This window comes from Acinonyx jubatus, chromosome F2 (genome assembly GCF_027475565.1).
Source record: "Acinonyx jubatus isolate Ajub_Pintada_27869175 chromosome F2, VMU_Ajub_asm_v1.0, whole genome shotgun sequence".
Classification (NCBI taxonomy): Eukaryota; Metazoa; Chordata; class Mammalia; order Carnivora; family Felidae; genus Acinonyx; species Acinonyx jubatus.
The window spans coordinates 66,678,472-66,699,776 of NC_069394.1; the positions used below are offsets into that span (position 1 = coordinate 66,678,472).

A 21,305-nucleotide genomic window follows, 5' to 3' on the forward strand; every position below is an offset into this window, starting at 1 on the left:
ATCTGTATGTGGAAGCCTCAACTTGAGAACTGTAACATCTCACCTTCCACTTATTAGTATTGCCTTCAGCTTCTCTGATCATTGGTGAAGATTAATTTCTCCTGAAAACTAAGTAGTAAATATTGCTCATGGTTTTGTGTCGGGAGCTGAGTTTGTCAGGTGCTCATGGTGCCCGTCTGCATGCTCTAAACTAAATAATATATGCTTTGATAATTGAGAATTATTAGTGCTTTTAGTAAGGACGGTGTGGTGGATGTGCCATAAGGGTCTTTCTTTTCTCCTTTCTTTTGCCCAATTTCAGACTAAGATGCTCAGAAATATTACTGCCCTCTATCCTTTACAATATCTCCTATGTTGTAAAGGGAAGGACAGTGGACAAATCCTGCCTTTCTTCACAGGGTGCCTAGATCTGCGACTAGGACAAGGGTTCTCTCAGTTAAGCTCCTTGGGAAGTCTGAACCAGGACTGCTCACTCGAGGGGTCCAGTGAAATGTTTACAGTGCTGGAGAACAAGGCCAGAGGTGTTCTGAATTGTCATCAGGACAAGGGGGTTAGGCACACAAAAGGAGAAGGATGCAATTTCAGGGGAATACACAAAAGTTTTAAATTGTTTTGGTGGCGCTTTATTTTTTAAGAATCACTTAGGATTCTTCTGTAATGCATAATATATACATATTTTAAAAGTATGCTATGCTAGAATTGAGTTTATGAGGAAATAAATAGGAGGAAGTAGATTACCATTAATCTGTGTGCATTTTTTTCAGCTTATTTGAGTGAATTTGCCTAGTTGAGGTGCATGGTACTTGGATGGATAGGGAGTTTCCAGGTGTAGGAGACACAATGGACGGATAGGATCTTATGTTGTTATGCATATCAAGTCTAGCAATATATACCAAACAACATACTAAATGGAAAAACCCTATTTATACCAAGCAGGGAAAAGATACAATTTATGAAGCTCTAAATGAGTCATCAAGGTTTCTCTTTATGGAGGAAGATAATATTAACAGCTGTTCTATTGGATTCCATTTGCTTAGTTCAATAGGATTATTCTAATGGTTTATTTATTTAATGTTTTACATCATGTAAATATTTTGGTCTGATTGTAATATACATTTGTTTTTCACATTTCAGGTTTATACTTTTGCAGTGAGGTATTTTTGCATGTGCTTTTTCGATCCAAGGAAATTACTGAAGCAGAGTAAAGCTGTATTAAAGAACAAAGGGTTGATAGAATGATTATCAATGAGGATAAAAGTTTTATTGAATTTTTCTTGTGTTATTAGTGACAAATTCCCCATTGCTTCTTTAATTTTCATGATCACATGATTTTCTCTTCCTTGCTGTCTTCTCATTTTGCTCACTGCTCCTTCTCGGTTTCTTTAACTGGGTCCTCTCATTAGGACACTAGACGGACTAGATTTTGCTCTAACAAATTTTACTGTAACAAAAATTACAATGGCTTAGCAAGACAAACATTTATTTCTGGTTCATGCTACATGTCCTATATGGGTTGTCAGGAGTCTCTGCATAGTCACTTGGGGCCCCAGGTGTAGAGACACTCCCCCCATCTTGTAGATGCACCATTGGACAACATGGTTACCTTAGTTGCCACAGCAGGAAAAGGAATCTGGAATATCATTTGTGTGTTTTTCTTCTTGAAGTGACACATGCTGTTTATATTCTCCATTGGCCAGAATGAGTCACCTGGACCTACCTAACTGCAAGGTCCCTGAGAAGTGCCTGGAGTGGGGGAAGCACCAGACACCATTGGACACTTGTAATGTCTACTTCTCTTTTTCCACCTGCCCTCTGAATGAATTGAATACTCTAGAATGGGCCATTTTTCTTTATCTCTCTATTCTCTTAATAGTTTCTACTTATCCTAGTATTTCCTGCAACATTTAGTACAGCGCTTTCTGTGTCTTAGATGCTGAATATTCATTGAATTCACCCCAACGGTAGTTAGTGGGTCATATTGGTGCCTCTGATATGCAAAGTAAGACTCACATCATAGACATCACACACACAGTGAATTCCACTGTTGAATGTTAAATGGAGAAGGGTGTGTGGCAAGAGGGGTGGATAGAAGGAGAGGCATTTATTGGTGAGGGTATCTGTTCTGCTTTTTTGTTCAGTAAAAATAAAACATAAAGGAAAAAGAGGAACAAAGAGAAGACAATCAGAGGTGTAGAAAGCCATAATCTAGATATAAAAAGATCAGGATTCAAGTTCTAAGTGTATCACTAGTAACTGGATACCCTTGAGAGAATAGCTTCAAGTCTTAGGGCTTCATGTAGCCTGTGGGCCAACATAAGATATTGATCTAGATGATCACTGAGTTTCCCTGCATCTGTACTTCCCTTGTGATTGTTTATTGATCTTTGTGAGCCTTGGTCAGGACTGTAGACTCTAGGTCTTTTTCTTCTTTTTGCTAGGTTTTCTTATTTATGTAGGGGGATGTATGTGAAATACTAACTTGTATGGAAGTAGAGGAATGGCTGAGTGAGCAGAGTTGACCTGTTTAATGATAGCTTGTAGGTAGTCTGCCTCACTGTCCTTAGAGCTGGCAAGTCACTGGGTACATGGCTTCATGTATGTGGACACATTTGTTATTTTTACATTCAACTGTGGAAGCTTTCAGTGTTCCAGTTGAAGTTTTCAAAATACTAGAACATAGTTCAAGATGCACAGGTGTTTGATAGACATCATTTCCCCTGTTTTCCTATATCCTGACTGAAAAGACATCGAAAAATAATGAATAAAAATAAAGCCATGGGGCAACTGGGTGGCTCAATCAGTTCAGCCTCTGGCTCTTGATTTTGGCTCAGGTCATGATGTCCCATGAGCCCTGTGTCCGGCTCTGCACTGATCATGCAGAGCCTGCTAGGGATTTTCTCCCTCCCTCTCTCTCTGCCCCTGCCTCACTCATGCTCGCTCTCTCTCTCTCTCTCTCTCTCTCTCTCTCTCTTAAAATAAATAAATAAACCAACCAACAAACAAAACCATGACAGTATTGAAAACCAAGGAAAAGGAACTGATAGCAGACCAGAACATTTGAGGAAATACTTTAAGATGAAAAATGGATGGGGTCAGATTGAGAAACAATATCAAGAAAAATCTGTTTATTGGAGGTAAGAGCTGTAGTCAACAAGAACATCCCAGGGAAGAGTGAAACTCAGAAGTAAGACCAGGAATGGAGTGTGAAGCATGGGGACATCATCAGGGTACTTTCTGCAAGAACTCATTTCTCAAACGGCTGAGCCTATGGGATTACCCTAAGTTTGTGACATTTACTGAGTATATGGTTAGTACAAGACTAACATACCATAAATACACTATGTAATCTATGTGAGAATAATCTAGAAGTGAGGAAAGGGGCTTGAGATGGAATTAGAGCAGATTTGAGGCAAATTCAGGACAGCTACACCAGACGCTAGGAAAAAAAAAAAGGCAGCTCTGCCTAAAAGTGAAATACTCTAAGGTTCTCTTAAAGTCCTCATTTGGGTGCCTGTGCAGACATCTCAGGGAAGCCGTTCTGGGCCATAGTCACCCACTTATGCTTCTGCAACTTGCCTTTCCATTCAGGGAAGGGGCCTGCTGGGAAAACCAACCTACACAGTTGTTGTGGTCTTTCTGAATAGTCTACCTAGATCTTGACACTGTAAATATGAATAGACAACAGAGGATCACTGTACTTTTAATTAAAATTACTGTTGTCAAATAGGGTCATGATGAATAATTAAAAAAGTCATGACTGAGGTGTAAAAGAAAACACTCCTGTGTTTCTCTTCTTTTATTTTATTTTATTTTATTTTATTTTATTTTATTTTATTTTATTTTTATTTTATTTTTATTTTATTTAATTAATTAATTTTATTAATTTAACTTAATTTTAATTTAATTTAATTAATTTAATTTAATTTTATTAATTTTATTTTGTTTTGTTTTGTTTTGTTTGTAGTCTCTATGCCAAACGTAGGGCTTAACCTCATGACCCAGAAATTAAGAGTACACACTCTACTAACTGAGCTACCAGACAGCCATTTTCTATTCTCAACTATTACACTCACCCTCAGAACTCTCACAACATCTGTGACACCAGATATGTGGGTTTTTCACACAGCAAGCAATTCTGTGACACTAAATGAGTGTCTTACAATTTATTTTGACACTGTCTACCTGGAGATGGCATTAGATCCCACAGGATAAGGGGTCACTCCCATAAGACTGCCACCCTCCTCCTGAGCCCCTCCTTGGGTTTGATCAATTTGCACAGAACTTCAGAAAAACAATTTACTTACTAGATTACAGGTTTATTACAAAAGATGTTCAAGGACACTAACAACCAGATGTTGAGATACATAGAGCAAGGTCTGTCAGGTTCTGAAGACAGAAGCTTTTGTCCCTGTGGAGTTTAGTCATCCTTCTAGAACGTGCATTTATTCTTGTTCACTATTACCTCTTTGAGTTCTGTCCTTTTGGGTTTTTATGGAGGCTTCATTACATAGGCATGATTGATGAACTCATTGGCCATTGGTGTTTGATTCAACCTCTATCTCTTCTCCCCTCCCCAGAAGTGTTGTAAGGGGGTTTGAGGGGATGTGGGGTTGCAAGTTCCAACCATCTGATCTTGTTGTTCTTCTGGCAACCAGACCCCATCCAGAGGGGTTTTCCAAAATCATCTCATTAACATAATCTTAGGTGTGGTTGAAAGCAGCTTGTTATGAGTGATAAATGACACTTTTATCACTCTTAATCACTTAGGAAATTCCAATGATTTTAGGAGCTTTGTGCTGGGAACGGGGCTGGAGACTAAATATATTTTATATTACTGTTTAAAAAAAGAGAGAGAGAATAAATCCAAAATGGAATCACTTGTGCTAAGCCCATGTCACCAAATTGAGACTTAATACCTAAAATAATTGCAGACCATTTCAACTGAACTCAAGAAAAACATAAGTTTGCTGATTAAAAGTGACATTGAATTCTGAGCAGGATAAATGAAAATACATTCATACATACATACATACATACATATTCTACCATTGACTCTAAGCTGTAAAATTTGAGAACACAGAAGGTACAGAAAACATTCTGAATGCTTCCAGAGAGGAAGGGAAAAAAAGAAAACCAACCAACCAAAAATCAGAACAACTCCAGTTTCCCTGAAAATGTGTGAGAATCAACGAAACACTGAGGATGTACATTCATTACAGAAATAAATGTTAAAAACCTTGACAATGTGGGGCACCTGAGTGGCTCAGTCGGTTCAGTGTCGGACTCTGGATATCAGCTCTGGTTGTGATCCCAGGGTAATGAGGGGGAGCCCTGTGTTGGGCTCCAAGCAGAGCGTGAAGCCTGCTTGGGATTCTCTCGCTTTCTCTCTCTCTCTCTCTCTCTCTCTTTCTCCCTGCCCCTCCCCCGTTCATGTGCACGCTCTCTCACCCTCTCTAAAATAAAATTAAAAAAAAAAAAAAGAAAAAAGAACACCACTAAAAAAATATGTTGAAAATGCAAAACTAAGTCTATAAAGGGAGCATACATGGAATGTAGTATCAGTCAGTATGAAATTCCTCATCTTTCGATCTAATATTGATCAGTTTAGAAATAGAATTCTGCATCTGTTCAGTGAAGAGGAAAGTGATTATCTCTGAGATGTGGAACCTGTGGGGTGGGAGGAAGGGGCACTTTTACTTACTTTTAGAGTTCTGTAAGATTTGATTTTTCTTAAAACCATCTGCAAATATTAGTGATTAAGAGTCATAGGCACACAGTCTCATTACACAGGGGCTCAGCCATTCTGCTCACAGAGTCCTGTTTTGTGACATTCCCCCACCCACCATTAGACTCTCTCCCAGACCTGCATGGCGAGTTTGGCTGCCACATCCTCCAGGACAAAGAGCTCTGAGTGCCATGAAGGCAGCCGGAAGAGCAGTGAGGAGGGGAAGGAGGGGGTCTAACTTGGTTTTGCTACAGCTTATCAGTGTAATTTGACTAGTGTCTTGGCCCTGCCCGTTTCAGTTTTTTTTTTTTTCATTTGTAAAATGGGGAAATTGCATTAAATTAGTGAATTTCAGACTGTGTTTGCAGAGCTCTGGAATTGATGATGAAGTACTTGGCGGGGGCAGCTCCTAAGAATGAAGGGGCTTGGGGAAGGTTCAGATTCCTCACTCCCAATTTCACCAAAGCAGTTGCGCTTTGAGCTTCTTTAAGCCATGATTTCCATATATAAGATGCCATTTAAGTGAAGGACACCTGTTAAAATGATATGAACTCCACAGGACTAGATATTCCCCAGGGCTTTTTTGAGCACTAAGATCCTATGATTCTGGAAAAGATAGTCATGCACAAAAAGAGCTATTGAATATTAATGAACCAAATTTTTTTTATTTTCTTTGCGAACAAATTCTACCAACAAAGAATAAATTGGCACTAATATACAATTTTAGAGTTAGGAAGAGAACGTAGGGTTAAATACAATGTCAGATTTTGAGCCCAAGTCATTTTGTAAGAACCACTTTTCCTATCTGCAAAGTTTTTGTTTATCAGGCTTCCTGATATGCATACTACTGTACTCACTGGCAAATTTATGTTTTTTTCCCCACATTCGAGGAAAAGATATGTAATAGTTTAATTAAATCTCCCCCTACTTACTCTATCACGGCGCTTCTTAACCATACATTTTCCCTTTTCCTACTGTCTGTAAGATGATAGAAATGACAGAAAGGAGAGATACTGCTTGGGCTGTGCAAATGTGTGGCTATAAATTAATCTTAAATTAATCTGGAAAACATTAAATTAAACTAATATTTAATGAAGTTTAACTTTTGGGAAGTAAATTGTGATTTGTGCTAGTATTTCAATGCAGGTGGCTGTCCTGGCGTAGGGCCTGAGCAATTAGATGCCACACTTGCAGCTCAGTAGCAGAATGCTGTAGGTTAGGATTTCTGCTGGGTAGTTCTCATTTTTGAAGCCACAGAAGAAGCCTTTTTATTTTTCCTGTGACACTTACTAATGTTTGCCCTGCTTTCTTGCAAATTGCTTCTCTACCTAAACTTCATTCTTTCAGTCGTTGATTGATCAAGTATTTGCTCAGTGCCTACCCTGTGCTACCTGCTGGGAATACTGTGATGAACACCATGGGCAAAGAACTGCCCTGCAGAGTCTCCAGCCCAATGGAGAGTCAGGCTGGTAAATACTCCCTTGTATTGGGTTCCAGGAAGGCACAAAGATGGGGCTCCAACCTCGGTCTCGGAGGTCAAGTCCAAACCATGAGATGCCCATCTGCCTGCCTTGGAGGGGTCCACAGATGTACAGCACACTAGTCTGCCATAATTACTTGGTATTTATATTGGTCAAGATCAAAAGGGAGATGTATATTATCTAGTTCTCACTTCAGAAAGAGGGTAGTTGTTATGGTCATGCTGCCAAAGCAGGAGGGACCCTCCCCCCCGCCCCCCCACCCCAAATCTGTTTGGGATGTTGGACTGATGACACCACATACAATCCATGAGAGTCTGAAATGATTTGTTACTTACATCACTGAGGTGTAGTGGAGAGCAGGGGCCTCCTCTCAAGCAGACTGAAATGGCTGGTGAGTGAGGGCAGGGGCCTGGCTTGAGTTTTTATTGTTAGGGGTTGAGCCTGGGTGAAGGTTCCTGAGTGCTTGTGGTGGTCTGCATCTCCCACAGGCACCAAAGAAGGGGCTTTGTTATCAGCTTGTTCAAATATGGGCACAAGGGACAGAGGGAGATGGGAGAGGCTTAAAAGCTGTCCGCCAACAACGATCAACACTGGAGTTCGACTTCTCAGTACAGTGGCCAGTCCACTTCCTCACCTGAAACAAAGCTTTTCTTTCCCTTGAATTCTGAAGCAAATCGCTAATGGGAGAATACTGTGGCCCCCACTTAGGAGCCTCAGGGGATACAGTCCAAGACCCTCCCAGTGGATGCCTGAAACTGTAGAAAGTACATATTGTTCTATGTTTTTTTTCCCTATGCATTCATACTTATAGTAATGTTTAATTTTTAAGTTAGGCAGAGTAAGAGATCAATAGCAATAACTAATAATAAAACACAACAATTATAACAATATGATATAATAAAAGTTATTTGAATGTGGTCTCTCTCTTAAAATATTATATGGTGCTGTACTCAACCTTCTTCCTGTGATGATGTGAGATGATAAAATGCCTGCATGATGAGATGAAGTGAGGTAAATGATCTAGGTAGGCACTGTGACATCGTGTGAGGCTGTTGTGACTTTCTGTTATGTCAGGAAGACCATCTGCTTCCAGACTGCGGTTAACCGCGAGAGACTAAAACCTCAGAAAGCAAAACCATGGATAAGGAGGGACTACTGTATAGGCAGAGAAGCGACACATGACAACAGACAATGTTCTTCACCTCAGCATGATTTTCATAACAGATGCACGGATGGATTTCCCTTCTTGTAAAACTGCAGCTCAGGGAAAGCAAGTCTATGAGCGACTTAAATATAATTCACAGAGGTTGAAGGATAAAGTAAGAGGAGGTAAGCTGCTGTGTAACCTTGAGATGATTTTTTGTTTGCCTGTTTATGTAACTTTTAACAGCAGGATTTTTAATAGGAGCTGGGTAGCAGATAACTTAAAAGTGACTCACTGACAATGCGTGGAGTATTTTGTGTTGTTGACTGAGGGTAAATTCTTACATTATTAATCACAAAGCATTAGTGATGTTTATAATAACATGCTGTGAAGATTGACTAGAACTACTCAGTCTTATTTAAAACAAATTATTGCAAATTAACTCTTTTTCTTTCTCTCTTTCTTTCTTTCTCTCTCTCTCTCTCTCTCTCTCTTGTAATTGTAGTAGGTAAAGATGTGAGGTATAGAAATTCTAGGTGGCAACAAATTCGTAGATATGGGATAGTTGCAGTTGACCCTTAAAACAATTTTTCCACCTCCCAGTATATAATGATTAAAAACCAGATTTGGACTGTTTTACTCCAAATATTCCTTAAAAACCTAATTCTGGTCAAATTTCTTTGGTCTTTTATCAATGCTCTGGACATGAACCTTCTTTGGAAACAAACCTACTGCAGTCCAGGTCCAGCTGGCACACAGCATGCTCTCTGTTCAGGAGAAAATGATGTGTAAATCAGGGAAGAATAAAGAATGGAAATATTTGGGGGAAAACATTGGACGTCTTTGAAAAGGTGGGCATATTCTCTTCCAAATTGTTCAATTAACCCTGAAAAATCAGAGAGATATTTGCATTTTGGAAAATGGAAACAAAACCACAAATTTGCAAGCAACTGATCCCATTGCCAAGGATTCCATTACTCCTAACTTTTGATTAGTGACATGGCATTTAAAGGGGCTTGTTTGGAAGCCTTACTGCTCTTCTTGTATCTTAGTCCGTTTGGCTCTAACAAATTACCACAGGTTAGCTTTCTACTGTTTCAGTAGAAAGTTAATGCTTACAGTTCTGGAGGCTGGAGAGTCCAAGATCAAGATTCTGGTCAATTCAGGTTCATAGACAGCATCTTCTGGCAGTGTTCTCGAACTCATGAACCAAACCATGAGATCATGACCAGAGCCAAAATCAAGGGTCGGATGCTTAACCGATTGAGCCACCCACGCACCCCCATACTTTCTTCTTTTGAGATGAATAGGATGCTATACTTATGCATCTAAATAAGCCAGACATAAAATGTATGTCTTTTTTGTGAACTTCACTGCCTTTAGAATGTTGAGATTCAGGAGAGCACAGGCCTAAAAAGATGGAAAATAATCCTCCCAATTTCAGTTTAATGATACGCAGACTTTTTGAGCAGTTACCACATGTTAGACACTGTGCTAAATGTTATAAAATATGCAGAGAAGAACAAGGGCCCTCAAGAGGTTGACAAGCCAGTTAATGCGAGTGTGTGATTAGGTTAATGGCACAGGCTGAAACACCAAATTACAGGAGTACAAAGGAATGCCAAATAAGGGCATCTAGGCTGGTTTAAATAGAAGTGGACAAGAGTGGTGGATATGTAAAGAGTATTAGTAATAGTGGTGGAAGGCAATGTGGGAAAATAGACAAGCCATCTAAGACCATTTAAAATTCATCAGACTCTCCCAAGGCCAGAAGAGGGACATTGGAAGAATTTTAAGGTCAAGGAGAAAGGCATATGACCTAAAGCCACCAGACAATATATTAAATTTGGAGTTTATGAAAGGCTTTGATTAGGATCTGTAATAATTACAGCTGATAAATAAAACTATGATCAACTTTGCCATCCATTCATAATTGTATAATAATGAGGTGGATGATTTTATAGCATTAATACTAATGTACCAACTATACTTGGGATGAGCTGACCTCAACCATGTGGGTATGGGAGAAAGAAAGGCAAGAAGTGAAACGGAGCGGAAAAGCCTTCCTGTATGCTATGTGCCCAGAGAGATATCTGGAAAGTTCTAAGGCAAGGCCAAGCACTATTTGCCTATTCATTATGTGCCCACATACAGATGAATCTTCCTTGAAAACTATCACCTGAAATTAATGCTTCTCTAAATACTGTCAGAATAGGTAAATTGTAAGGATCCATCAAATCTGTCCTTCAGCTCTCCACAGATCCACTGTTCTGGGCCAGCAAAGAGAAGGCGAAGGCTCAGTTAATGAGCCAATTATACAGCTATTTTGAGCTTCTCGTAGTAAAGCACATACAAAGTATTCAGGGATATATCTGGGTCTATTGTGGGTTGACTGTGTCCTTCAAAACGATACTTTGAAATTCTAACCGTGGTACCTGGAAATGTGATCTTATTTGGAAATAGGGTCTTTCAGCTAAAATGCTGCAGTTAAGATGCAGTTAAGATGAGGTCATACTGGATTAGAATGGGCCCTAAATTTAATGACTGGTGTTCTTATAAGGGCAAAGAGAGTTGGAGACCTCTAGAGACACACAGGAAAGCAGGCCATGTGATTTCAGAGGCAGGGATTAGAATCAGGCATTTATAAGCCAGGGAAAGCCAAGAATTAATTGTCATTACCAGAAGCAGGAAGAGGCAAGAAAAATTCTTCTTACCAGAAGCAGCATGGCCCTGCTAGTACCTTGATTTTGTACGTCTAGCTCCAAAAACTGTGAAAGAATAAATTTCTGTTGGTTTTAGCTACTCAGTTTGTGGTAATTTGTTATGGCAGCCCTAGATGGTGAATACGGACGACTCACAGAGTGTAGCATAGAAGCCAATTGACTCCCACATCCTTGATGCTACATCTTTTTCTACCCATGACCCCTTGGGCAGAACTCTGTCACCTGCCAGTTTCTATAAGAAATCCCATCACACTTAGCGCTTCATAATTTTTTGGTATGCTTTGATGAGCTTTTGAGAGGTCATTAGAAAGGGGTCGGTCACATTATGTGCCATAACCACATTCTATTGTGTTGACCTTCTCCCTCTTTTTTTCTTCTTCTCACTTTCCTACCCTTTTCATTTCAGGAAAAAAAAAATACAGAGGTGCCTGGGTGGCACAATCAGTTAAGCATCCAACTTCGGCTCAGTTCATGATCTCACAGTTCGTGGGTTTGAACCTGCATCGGGCTCTGTGCTGACAGCTCAGAGCCTGGAACCTGCTTCAGATTCTGTGTCTCCCTGCCTCTCTGTCCCTCCCCTGTTCCTTCTCTCTCTCTGTCTCTGTCTCTGTCTCTGTCTCTGTCTCTCTCTCTCTCAAGAAAAAGGAAAAATACATAAATTCTTTTTATTTTACACATAGCAGTTAATGGAATGTCTTTGGTATGTGAGTCTGTTCTTGCTTATCAAAGAATTTCTTTCTAATAAATACAGGCTCATCTCATGAGGAATTCTGGTGAATTACACTTTTCCATACCATTATAACTGCACCCCTTCCTCATTTAAGGTGGAATAAAATGGGCTCAAAGGGGTGAGGTGACTTGCTTGCTGGCCATGGTTCACTCATATGTTGGAGTTCCTCTGTCTTTGCTGACAACCCATTGGAGCAACCCATTCTTCTTCCATGTTCTTTCAACTTGAAGAGCTTATAAGGCCAACTCAAGCCTCATCTTCTTTACTGGCCCTTTCTTGAGATATCTCCAGCCAGGTTTTACCTCCCTAGATTTACAGGGATCTCACTGTAGCCTTTGACCACACACTGTTACGTGTCTGAATAGCTTCATGTATTGCAATGGTATTTCCCACTCTGGATTGTAGGTAATGTGTGTAGGGAATATGGCTTTTAAGTTGAAAAGGATCTAGCAGGGGATGAGGAAACTGAGTCTACAACTGATTGCTGTGTGACTATAGGGGAATCTTTTATCCTCTCTGTTTCTTGGATTCCTCATGTATTCGCAGGTACTTTAATCATTAGAAAGTATTATTTTGCTATGCCTCACCTAGTCCATTACTTGATGGACATGGTTGAGTTGACCTGATTAAATCTAATTAATTTTTAAACATGAGCAGTGCTCTGCAACATTGAAGTGTAGTTTCTACACATGTGTGCATGCATGGGATTTTTAAAAAGTCATGGTTTATATGCTGAAGTCTTTTTTTCCCTACATTTATTTATTTTTGAGAAACAGAGAGAGACAGAGCACAAGTGGGGAGGGGTAGAGAGAGAGGGAGACACAGAATCTGAAGCAGGCTCCAGGCTCCGATCTGTCAACACAGAGCCCAGTGTGGGACTCGAACCCACGAACTGCAAGATGATGACCTGAGCCGAAGTCAAATGCTTAGCCGACTGAGCCACCCAGAAGCCCTGAATACTGAAGTCTTAAGTCCTGGTTGTCTTCTTTATCTTTGTCTTTACATTGTGAACATGCTGAAGGATCAAAACCCTTTATGGAAGAAATTTTTTGATAGAAAAAGTGGCTAAAGTGAAAGCTCAGAAATGGATGACAGGGAAATAAAGCTCTATCATGATCTCAGAACATGGGTACAAAGAAGAGAGACTGCAGGAGAGGAAAAAGGGGCTGTCCTGACAACAGACTCCTGGCGTGTACTCGACTGGATCCTGTGCTCTTAAACCAGAGCCAACCTGTCGTCATTCTCGTCAAGAACATTACGCAAAAACTGCGCTTACAATACAGAGTGGTCATTCAAGGCACACAGTAAGGGGTGACTCATCTGTACAGATTCAAGAACAATTATAAAACCGACCAAAAGCTGGTATTTTTATTGTCACCATTTGCCAGCAATTCTAAATGTCGGTGACAAAATACTCTCTGAAAAAAAACTTATGATCTGAGTTCTAACAATTGTTGAGATTACTGTTGAATTTAAATAATAATTAAATTAGTATATTGCTATTACTTATCCTTTAATAAGCAATATTCTACACGAAACTTAATTTAAAGAATTCTGGGGCGCCTGGGTGGCTCAGTCCGTTAAGCATCTGACTTCGGCTCAGGCAGGTCATGATCTCGGGGTTTATGAGTTCGAGCCCCGCATCGGGCTCTGTGCTGACAGCTTGGAGCCTGAAGCCTGCTTCAGATTCTGTGTCTCCTCCTCTCTCTGCCCCTCCCATGCTCATGCTCTGTCTCTGTCTTTCAATAATAAAGAAACATTAAAAAAAATTTTTTTAAAGAATTTCTGGTTATGTAGTTTACTGCAAAACATGTGGAGTCATCTATATATGTGTTCATCTCAGGCAAATGTTCCTTTGGTTCAGAGTTGTCCCAGCTTGCTGTGGGTATAGAAGGTATGTGGGTCCCCAGGGTTTGACATATTCCTGAGTTTAAACAGTAGATTAGAAATAAATAATAGTGAAGTGATTGTCAAGATATAGAAAAAAACTTGCGTTTCTTCAATTCTATCATCTAAAAACAATTTGGTGTTTTTATTGGTATTTACAATTTAAAAGAGTAAAACTGAGTGCAAATGGCAAGCATAGGTTTTTGTTGATAAAGAAAAATTTAGTTTGCATGAAATATTTAACTGAATCCGAATATGCATTTTAAATTAAAATATTTTAAAATTAATTACTTTAAAGTTACTTAAAAAATCAAGAAAATAAAAAGTTATATAAGTGGCACTGTTTAATAATTCTTATATTGTACCTTTTACAGACATTATATTATTTATTTATTTTTTTAGTTTATTATTTTTTTTTGTAATCTCTACACCCAACGTGGAACTCAAACTCACAACCCTATGGTCAAGAGTCACATGCTCTTATGCCTGAGCCAGCCAGGCATCCCAGATATTTTAATTTCATTAAAATTTATAAATTACCTACTGAACAGTGATTTTCATAAAATATTATTATATGAAACTGTAGCCAATGGATCAAAGTTAAAACTGTTAGGAATATTTAAAAACCATTGAGGGGCACCTGGGTGGCTCAGTCGGTTAAGCATCTGACTTCTGCTCAGGTCATGATCTCATGGTTCATGAGTTCAAGCCCCGTGTCGGGCTCTGTGCTGACAGCTCAGAGTCTGGTGCCTGCTTCAGATTCTGTGTCTCCCTCTCTCTCTGCCCCTCTGCCACTCACGCTCTGTCTCTCAAAAATAAATAAACATTAGAAATGTTTTTAAAACCATTGAATAAATAGTTGTGCTTTTTTCCTTTTTTTGTACTATATTTATTTTAATTAAAATTAAAAATTTTTTTTCCTGGCAAAATTACATTTATGTAGTACATTAAAATTTGTTTAATTGTCTTCAGTTCTTTTCTGGCTGTTATCTTTATTTGTTTCATGTTACAGTTACTATGAAAATATTTTGGGGGTAGGGTTTACAAAATGGCCCGCTCTAGATGTCCAGTCACTCTTGGTATGCCATGAGATGGTGAAACTGATCTCAAGGGCCAAGTTCACAGGCAAGTGGAGCAAGGTCTAAGTTCAGGAATCTACTCTGCCACCACCTAGCAGTGTATTTGCTGCTGAAGTTGCTTGATTTTCTTTCCTGTAATAAAAGAAGGTTTGAGGACATGATTTCTAAGTTGCTTTCTGTCTCTGAAATTTTGTGATTCAGATTGATTATTGTACCCATTACACGTATATGAACACCTACAGTGTGGGGTGCTTTCCAACTCAATATTCATTTTACAAAATTTCTGCCATTGCTTTTTGGATTCACCTACTGTTTAGACAGCTGTAAAAGTGAGCCATATCAGTTGTTTCTTGGTCTTGGTATTCCATTCTAAATCTAATGTCATTTTCAGCATCAAAGTTATCTGCAGATGTCATTGTTTACTCAGACTTTTTGGTAGATCTTTGAGTCTGGTGCCTTAGACCACTCAGCCATCCGGACACTGCTTGTAGATCTTTGAATGTATCAATTTGTCTACATTTTACCTGCCATGAGCTGCGTCTGAGCCACACTTCTGTTTCTGATAATTCTTATCAATACAGTTTCTTCAAAGTCTCATTGGCCCACCTCTTAAGCTGATAGGCCAGTTTTAGGCAGACTTTTGCAAGGCTTGTGGAGCTGCAGCTGGATGGTGCTTTGGTTGGCTGTACTGGATGTTGCTGATGCTTCGTGGGGGACAGCCAAGGAAAGCGCTCATAGCTCACACGTGTGTAACCTGGGAGTGCAAGGAGTTAATTTCTGTGGGGTCATCTTTGCAACAGGGAGCAGGAGCAAGTAAGTGCTTCCTCCTTTCCTCCCCTTGCAGGCAGTTCTGAAGTGCCTTTCACAGACCTCTCAGAAGGCTCCAGAGGATCAAGCAGAGTTGCTCGAAGCAAAGGCTGATGCATCCTGTGTTGGCTTTCTCTCCTTTGTCTCACCCCTCTGGATTTTCACAAGCCTTTGTCCCAGTCTCTGCCTGTGGAGGGAATTGAGGCCAATGCACCCTCAGGTGCAGTCTTGAGAGGAGGACCTAAGAAGGAGTCTAGTTGTGAGGGGGCAAGTTAGAGAGATACAGCTTGAGTGCTGGGAAGACCCAAGATTTGTTCCACATTTCAGTGGACTGGTCCCTCCATTTGAGCTCTCTTAGATGCCTCACCACCTTTGACAAATAGAGTGAAAAGAGGGACTCGCCCCTTTCCTTCCTTTTGCAAAAACTAAATTAAAGATGACAGGAATGTCCTCTCTACATGAAGACTCCCATTAGGGATGTCTGTAGGTCAAGTGTTATAGTATTTATCATTACTCCATTTAGAGTCCACTTTCCCAAGTGACCATAAACTGGTGCTTACAAAAGAAAGCTGCTCTTGCCTTTTACCTGCAGGTATGGATGCTGGAGAGGCTTCAGGGCGTCCAGCCTGGCTGAACTTGCTTAGGGGCACCTAGCTTGCTCCTGTAGCTAACTCACGACCTGTCTTTCTTTGAAATGCTCTATGTGGCATGTTGGAGCAAATGACTTTCTGAAGCCGAGCCTAAAAGTTTTCCAAGCTGCTTTGTTGTTTTCCTGACAGAAGAAAGAACTTACTGGGGCTATAATGAAAGGCAGACTGCGATCGCTGTCATGTCAAGAACGCTGCAGTCGGGAAAGTCGACATGATTTCATGGCTAATGATTCACTCGCTAATATCAGTGTGGGCTGCAGTGAGGATAACCAAGTTGAGCTGTCTTAGATCAAATGATTCAATTAGGCCAGCTGTCCCTATTTGTCATGGCTCAACTCGCTTTCAAATTACCTTTCCAAAGTGCATACGTGCCTTAGCATAGAAGTTAACAGCTCAACTGTTTTACAAAAAAGGGATACTTAGGCATGATTAGAAAAAGTCACCTTTTTTTTTTTTTTAAATCCACACAGACTTCTTCCCCTTCCCATACCCGTTTCCCATAAGAGATACAGTATGTATTTGCTTAGCTAACCCTGCAGCTATTGTCAGTGTGGTTTTGCTACTGAAACCTTCTGGGCATCTTATGGCAAGAAACTGTTAATTTTAAAAAGGAATGTCTAAGTTGCTGGAGGAAATAGTGCCAAGGTTAAGATGCCTTTTCCAACCAGCTTCCAATCCTTCCATTGGCAATCAAGCAAATTTAGGGTCAGAGAAGAGTTTATGTTACATATCTGGATTTTTTCCAGAGCTGATGGAGAAACACAGGCATGAGAAGTAAATTGGCTTCAGGTCAGCAGGGGAATATTACAAAAATATGATGTAACTAACTGTTATTTAGAAGGTAAGAGAGGTCCCGAATTTTAGTCTGCTTGTGAGGTATGTGAACACTCCCACTGTCCTGGGGGAGAAACAGCCCGAATGAAAGGATGAGTCAGGGAACATTTGTCTTCTGCCTCCTGTGTGAGGGGGGCTGCACAGACACAGTGGGAAAATAGAACAAAAATCAGGAGCTTAATTTCTGCCCCACGGGGGCTTGCAACTAATGACTCTGAAATCTTGTAGTGTTTTGGGGATCGTGGCTATTGGAAAGATAAAGACAAATTGAAGTAAGTTTAGAGTGGAATAACAGATATAGCCAAAGAAACAGGGAGCTTAATCTAAAAGGGAAAAATATATTGGGCCATCTGGGTGGCTCAGTCAGTTAAGCATCCAACTCTTGATTTCGGCTCAGGTTATGATCTCAGGGTCATGAGATTGAGCCCCACATCAGACTGAGCGTGAAGCCTGCTTAAGATTCTTTCTCCCTGTCTCTCTCTGGCTCCCCCCTGCTCTCTTTCTCAAAAATAAATAAATAAATAAATAAACAAATAAACAAAAGGGAAAAATATTAAAAAGTTAAAAAAAAATCCTTTCCAATGTAATAACAAAGGGTGGAATCTTAAGTGCTTAAAAACCTATCATGAAAAGGGTCAAACTGCTGTGTAAAGGGGTGACTGAGAAAAAATGAGATAAATGCCATAAGACTCTTGAAATTTCTCGGTCTTGAAATGTTCTCAAAAGGGCAGTGAGGAATGTAACTGTGAGGACATTCCTGGTAGGTTTGTTTTAATGGATTCACCATTCCTTCTTCTTTCCATTACATTTGAAATCAGATTTATCTTATACACAACTCAGGACACCAATAGAAAGAATGTAGTCCCCTACTGTGAGGCCATTGTAAACTGTTGCCCCAGGCTCTTGCTTTCCATTTATTCTTGTTTTAAGGACCATTTCAGCTGTGCTTCAACCCTTGATGATTTCCACAATCTCTGAGGAAAAAAGAAAACATATGTTCAAGGTTTTGTTTTTGCTTTCTCTCTTTCTTTCTTTCTTTCTTTCTCTTTCTTTCTTCCTTTCTCATCTGTAGGTAACATGCATTCCTAGGCAAAGAAGAAAAAAAAGGGTAGGATTCTTTTGGTTTACCATGGTGTTTCAGGTATTGGTTATGTTGACTTGTTGATTGCTTTTCATGTCGTTACCTCTCGAAATAAGGAATATCATGTGCCGGCAGCTTCAAAACTCAAGCACAGCTTGGAGACCTTACCAGTTTATTGGAAGTTCATCTAGAGTCCAGCCTGGTTCTGGTGTCCAGAGTTGTTGTTGTTTTCTCTTTATCAGCGGCAGGAGATGTGGTTCTCCCCTAGAGCTCACCATTTTGTAGGCTTACTTCTCTGTGCCTGCTCCTTTTGCTTTTGCCTCACTAGGATCTTGCTCTGTTTCTCCCCATGTCTTGAGCTCAGACTGCCCCAAAGAGCCTGAATTAGTCCAGCCCATTGTCTCCACTGGCAGAGCTGTCACAATAAACACATTTAGGAGATGGAACCAGGAGCTCAGTGGCCCTGGTCCCGTCAGCTTTTGTCAGGGGCAGGGTCATGTGGCACCAGCAGGGCTAGTTATGGAGCGGGAACTCCTGGGAGAAAGGCTCTGGTGGAGTGTTACAAGTTGAATTGTGTGCACCTCCAAGTTCATATGTTGAGACCCTAACTCCTGGTATCTCAGAACATGACTGTTGTCAGAGATAGGACCTTAAAAAGGTAATTAAATTAAAATGCGGTCATTGTGGGGCACCTGGATGGCTGACTTTGGCTCAGTCTTGAGCCAAATTAAGTGTCTAAATTAAGTGTCTGACTTTGGCTCAGTCATGATCCTGTGGTTTGTGGGTTTGAGCCCCACCTCTGGCTCTGTGCTGATAGCTCAGAGCATGGAGCCTGCTTCGGATTCTGTGTCTCCTTCTCTCTGCCCCTCCCCATTGCTCACGCTCTGTCTCTCTCTCACTCAAAAATAAATAAAGAAGCATTAATTTTTTTTTAACTTTAATAATAAAAATGTGAGGTCATTGCATTGGGCCCTAATCCAGTATGATAGGTGTCTTTATAAGAAGAGGAAATTTGGTCATAGGCAGGCACAGAGGAAAGACCATGTGAAGATGGAGGGAGAAGAGGCTGTCTACAAGCCTTGGAGAGTGGGCCGAGAAGGGACCAACTCCACTGACACCTTAATTTCAGACATTTGGTGTCCAGAATTTTGAGAAAATAAAGTTCTGGGCATTTAAGCTACGTGGTCTGTGGTGCTTTTTATGGTAGCCATAGTGAACTAATACAGGCTGGCCAGCAGTTTGAGGTGGAGTGATGTTGTGAAAAGAGCTTGGAATCGAAAGTTTGGTGATAGGCCTTATTGTTATTCTCCTACCGGGGGATTGCAGTCAAGTCTCTGTGTGTTGAGTCCTCAGTTTCCCCATCTGTTAAATAAGGAGGTTGGGATTAGGTGAGCCAATGCTGTAACATGCAAGCCTCCTAAGTGACCCCATCTGAGGTCTCCTGTGTCCTGCTTCTACAGCTCATTCAGAGGTGGGCATGCAGGGGCTCTGTGGATCACAGGCCTTTGGGGTAGTCCTTCATTGCTAACCTGCCATCCTGTCATGGCCCACAGTTTCCTTTCCACAGCAACTTTCGTACTTATGCCTATGTTTCCCTAAAACTAGGGGAATACCTGCCTGGAGACATAATTAGCCTAATTCCCCCACTAGTAGGAGGGTGGCTGCAGGCAGGCAATGCTGTGCCGCTGTGACTCACCAAATTCTAAAATAACATTCGGCCGTGGGCTCCAGCATCGCAAACAGGACACAACGGGATGACCTCCGCTCTTCTTCCTTCTCCTTTGTCCTCCTTTCCCATCCTCACATAGCCTGGAGGTTCTGCTTCCAGGGGCCAGCCTTGTGCCTCCTGACCCAACAACAGCTAAGAGCCTGCTTTGCATGGTGAAGGAGGGCTACCTGACCTCATTGCTGGGTACAGGATACATTGAGAAGCTACTCACTTCCAAGGGGCCTCATGATGTTTTTTTGTGATCTCATGACTAGGGCAGGTAAAATGCCAAGGAGGAAAAAATGATTACTTAGGGGCTTGAAGCTGAAAGACAGAGATTTTTATCCTTATCCAGGCCTTTTCCCTATAGTTCCCTGAAACTCTGAGGTCCCAGCTTTGAGGTCTGGACCCCATCCCTTACACTTGTAGGCACTGGATTGTCACTGTTGATGCTACTTTGTGGAGAGAGGCAGAAAGGAAGTTCCCTTACTCTCCTAAATGAGGGTGTTAGGAGTCAAATTGTACCCCGCCCCCCATTCATATATGGGTGTTCTCACCTCCAGTACCTCAGATTGTGACCTTATTTGGAAATAGGGTCATTGCATATGTGATTACTTAAAATGAAGTCATAGTGGAGTAGGGTGGGCCCCTGATCCACTATGACTGGTGTCTTTATAAAAAGAATGTCAAGCCAAGAGAAAGAGACACGTACAGAGAGAAAGTCATGTGGAGACAAAGGAGAACATCTATAAGGAATGCCAAGGATTGTTGGCAAACACCAGAAGTGAGTGCAGAGGCATGGAACAGATTCCCCCTCACTCACAGCCCTCAGAAGGGACCATGCCTGCCACCATCTCAATTTTGGGTTTCTAGCCTTCAGAACTGTGAGATAAGACATTTCCATTGTTTAAGCCACCAAATGTGTGATACTTTATCATGGACACCCTAGCAAACTAATGTGGGAGGGGGGAGGTCTTTGGAACATATACTCTCCCCAGAACTTGTGATAGTCTAGTTTTACATCTTTATGCTACAGTCTTTATGTCCCAGCCCTAAGAATAGGTTTCTTGAGGAGAGAACACAGTGTGCCCTTAAGTTAATTGGCAGTAAAATCGACTGGGCCATTAAGACATGGCCCAGTCCCTGCTCCATAGCTGTCCTACCCTGAGTCATGTCATGTGTGTCATGCTCCTCTTGTGGTTCCTGCTACTCTCCACAGACCTGGAGTGTCCTATGTGTTTCGCACCGAGAACACGTGGTACTGGTACAAGTCAAGTCCTATTGTTCCATTTCTTGACTTTCAGAGTTCAGCAGAGATCTCCATTCCTCCAGAAAGCCTTTCCTGACTCCCTGTCCCCATAGGCCTGGGCTAAGGGCTCCTCCCTCCCATGTGTTCTTACAGAAACTTAAGCTTTTCCCCTCACAACATGTAGCCTGCCCCTTAATGGCTTGCTTA

General features: G+C 40.9%; 2 long non-coding RNA genes across 8 annotated transcripts in view; one reads left to right on the forward strand and one right to left on the reverse strand.

Annotated features, from left to right (window-relative positions):
- LOC113594682 (uncharacterized) overlaps nt 1-8,488 on the reverse strand; it is a 38,657-nt gene extending 30,169 nt beyond the window's left edge. The window contains exons 1-2 of one of the 2 annotated variants that reach the window (XR_008292511.1): nt 7,542-8,488; nt 7,248-7,329 (exon numbers count right to left, since the gene is read on the reverse strand). This is a non-coding gene — a long non-coding RNA (uncharacterized LOC113594682). Of the gene's footprint in view, nt 1-7,247; nt 7,439-7,541 lie in introns of those variants that run through there. The other variant, XR_003415102.2, reaches the window with a different exon arrangement.
- Nucleotides 7,427-21,305, forward strand: part of LOC113594681 (uncharacterized) — a 140,147-nt gene continuing 126,268 nt past the window's right edge. For 4 of the 6 annotated variants that reach the window (XR_008292507.1, XR_008292510.1, XR_008292509.1 and 1 more), the window contains exon 1: nt 7,427-8,535. This is a non-coding gene — a long non-coding RNA (uncharacterized LOC113594681). Of the gene's footprint in view, nt 8,536-20,533; nt 20,634-21,305 lie in introns of those variants that run through there. The other 2 variants (XR_003415101.2, XR_008292508.1) reach the window with 2 other exon arrangements.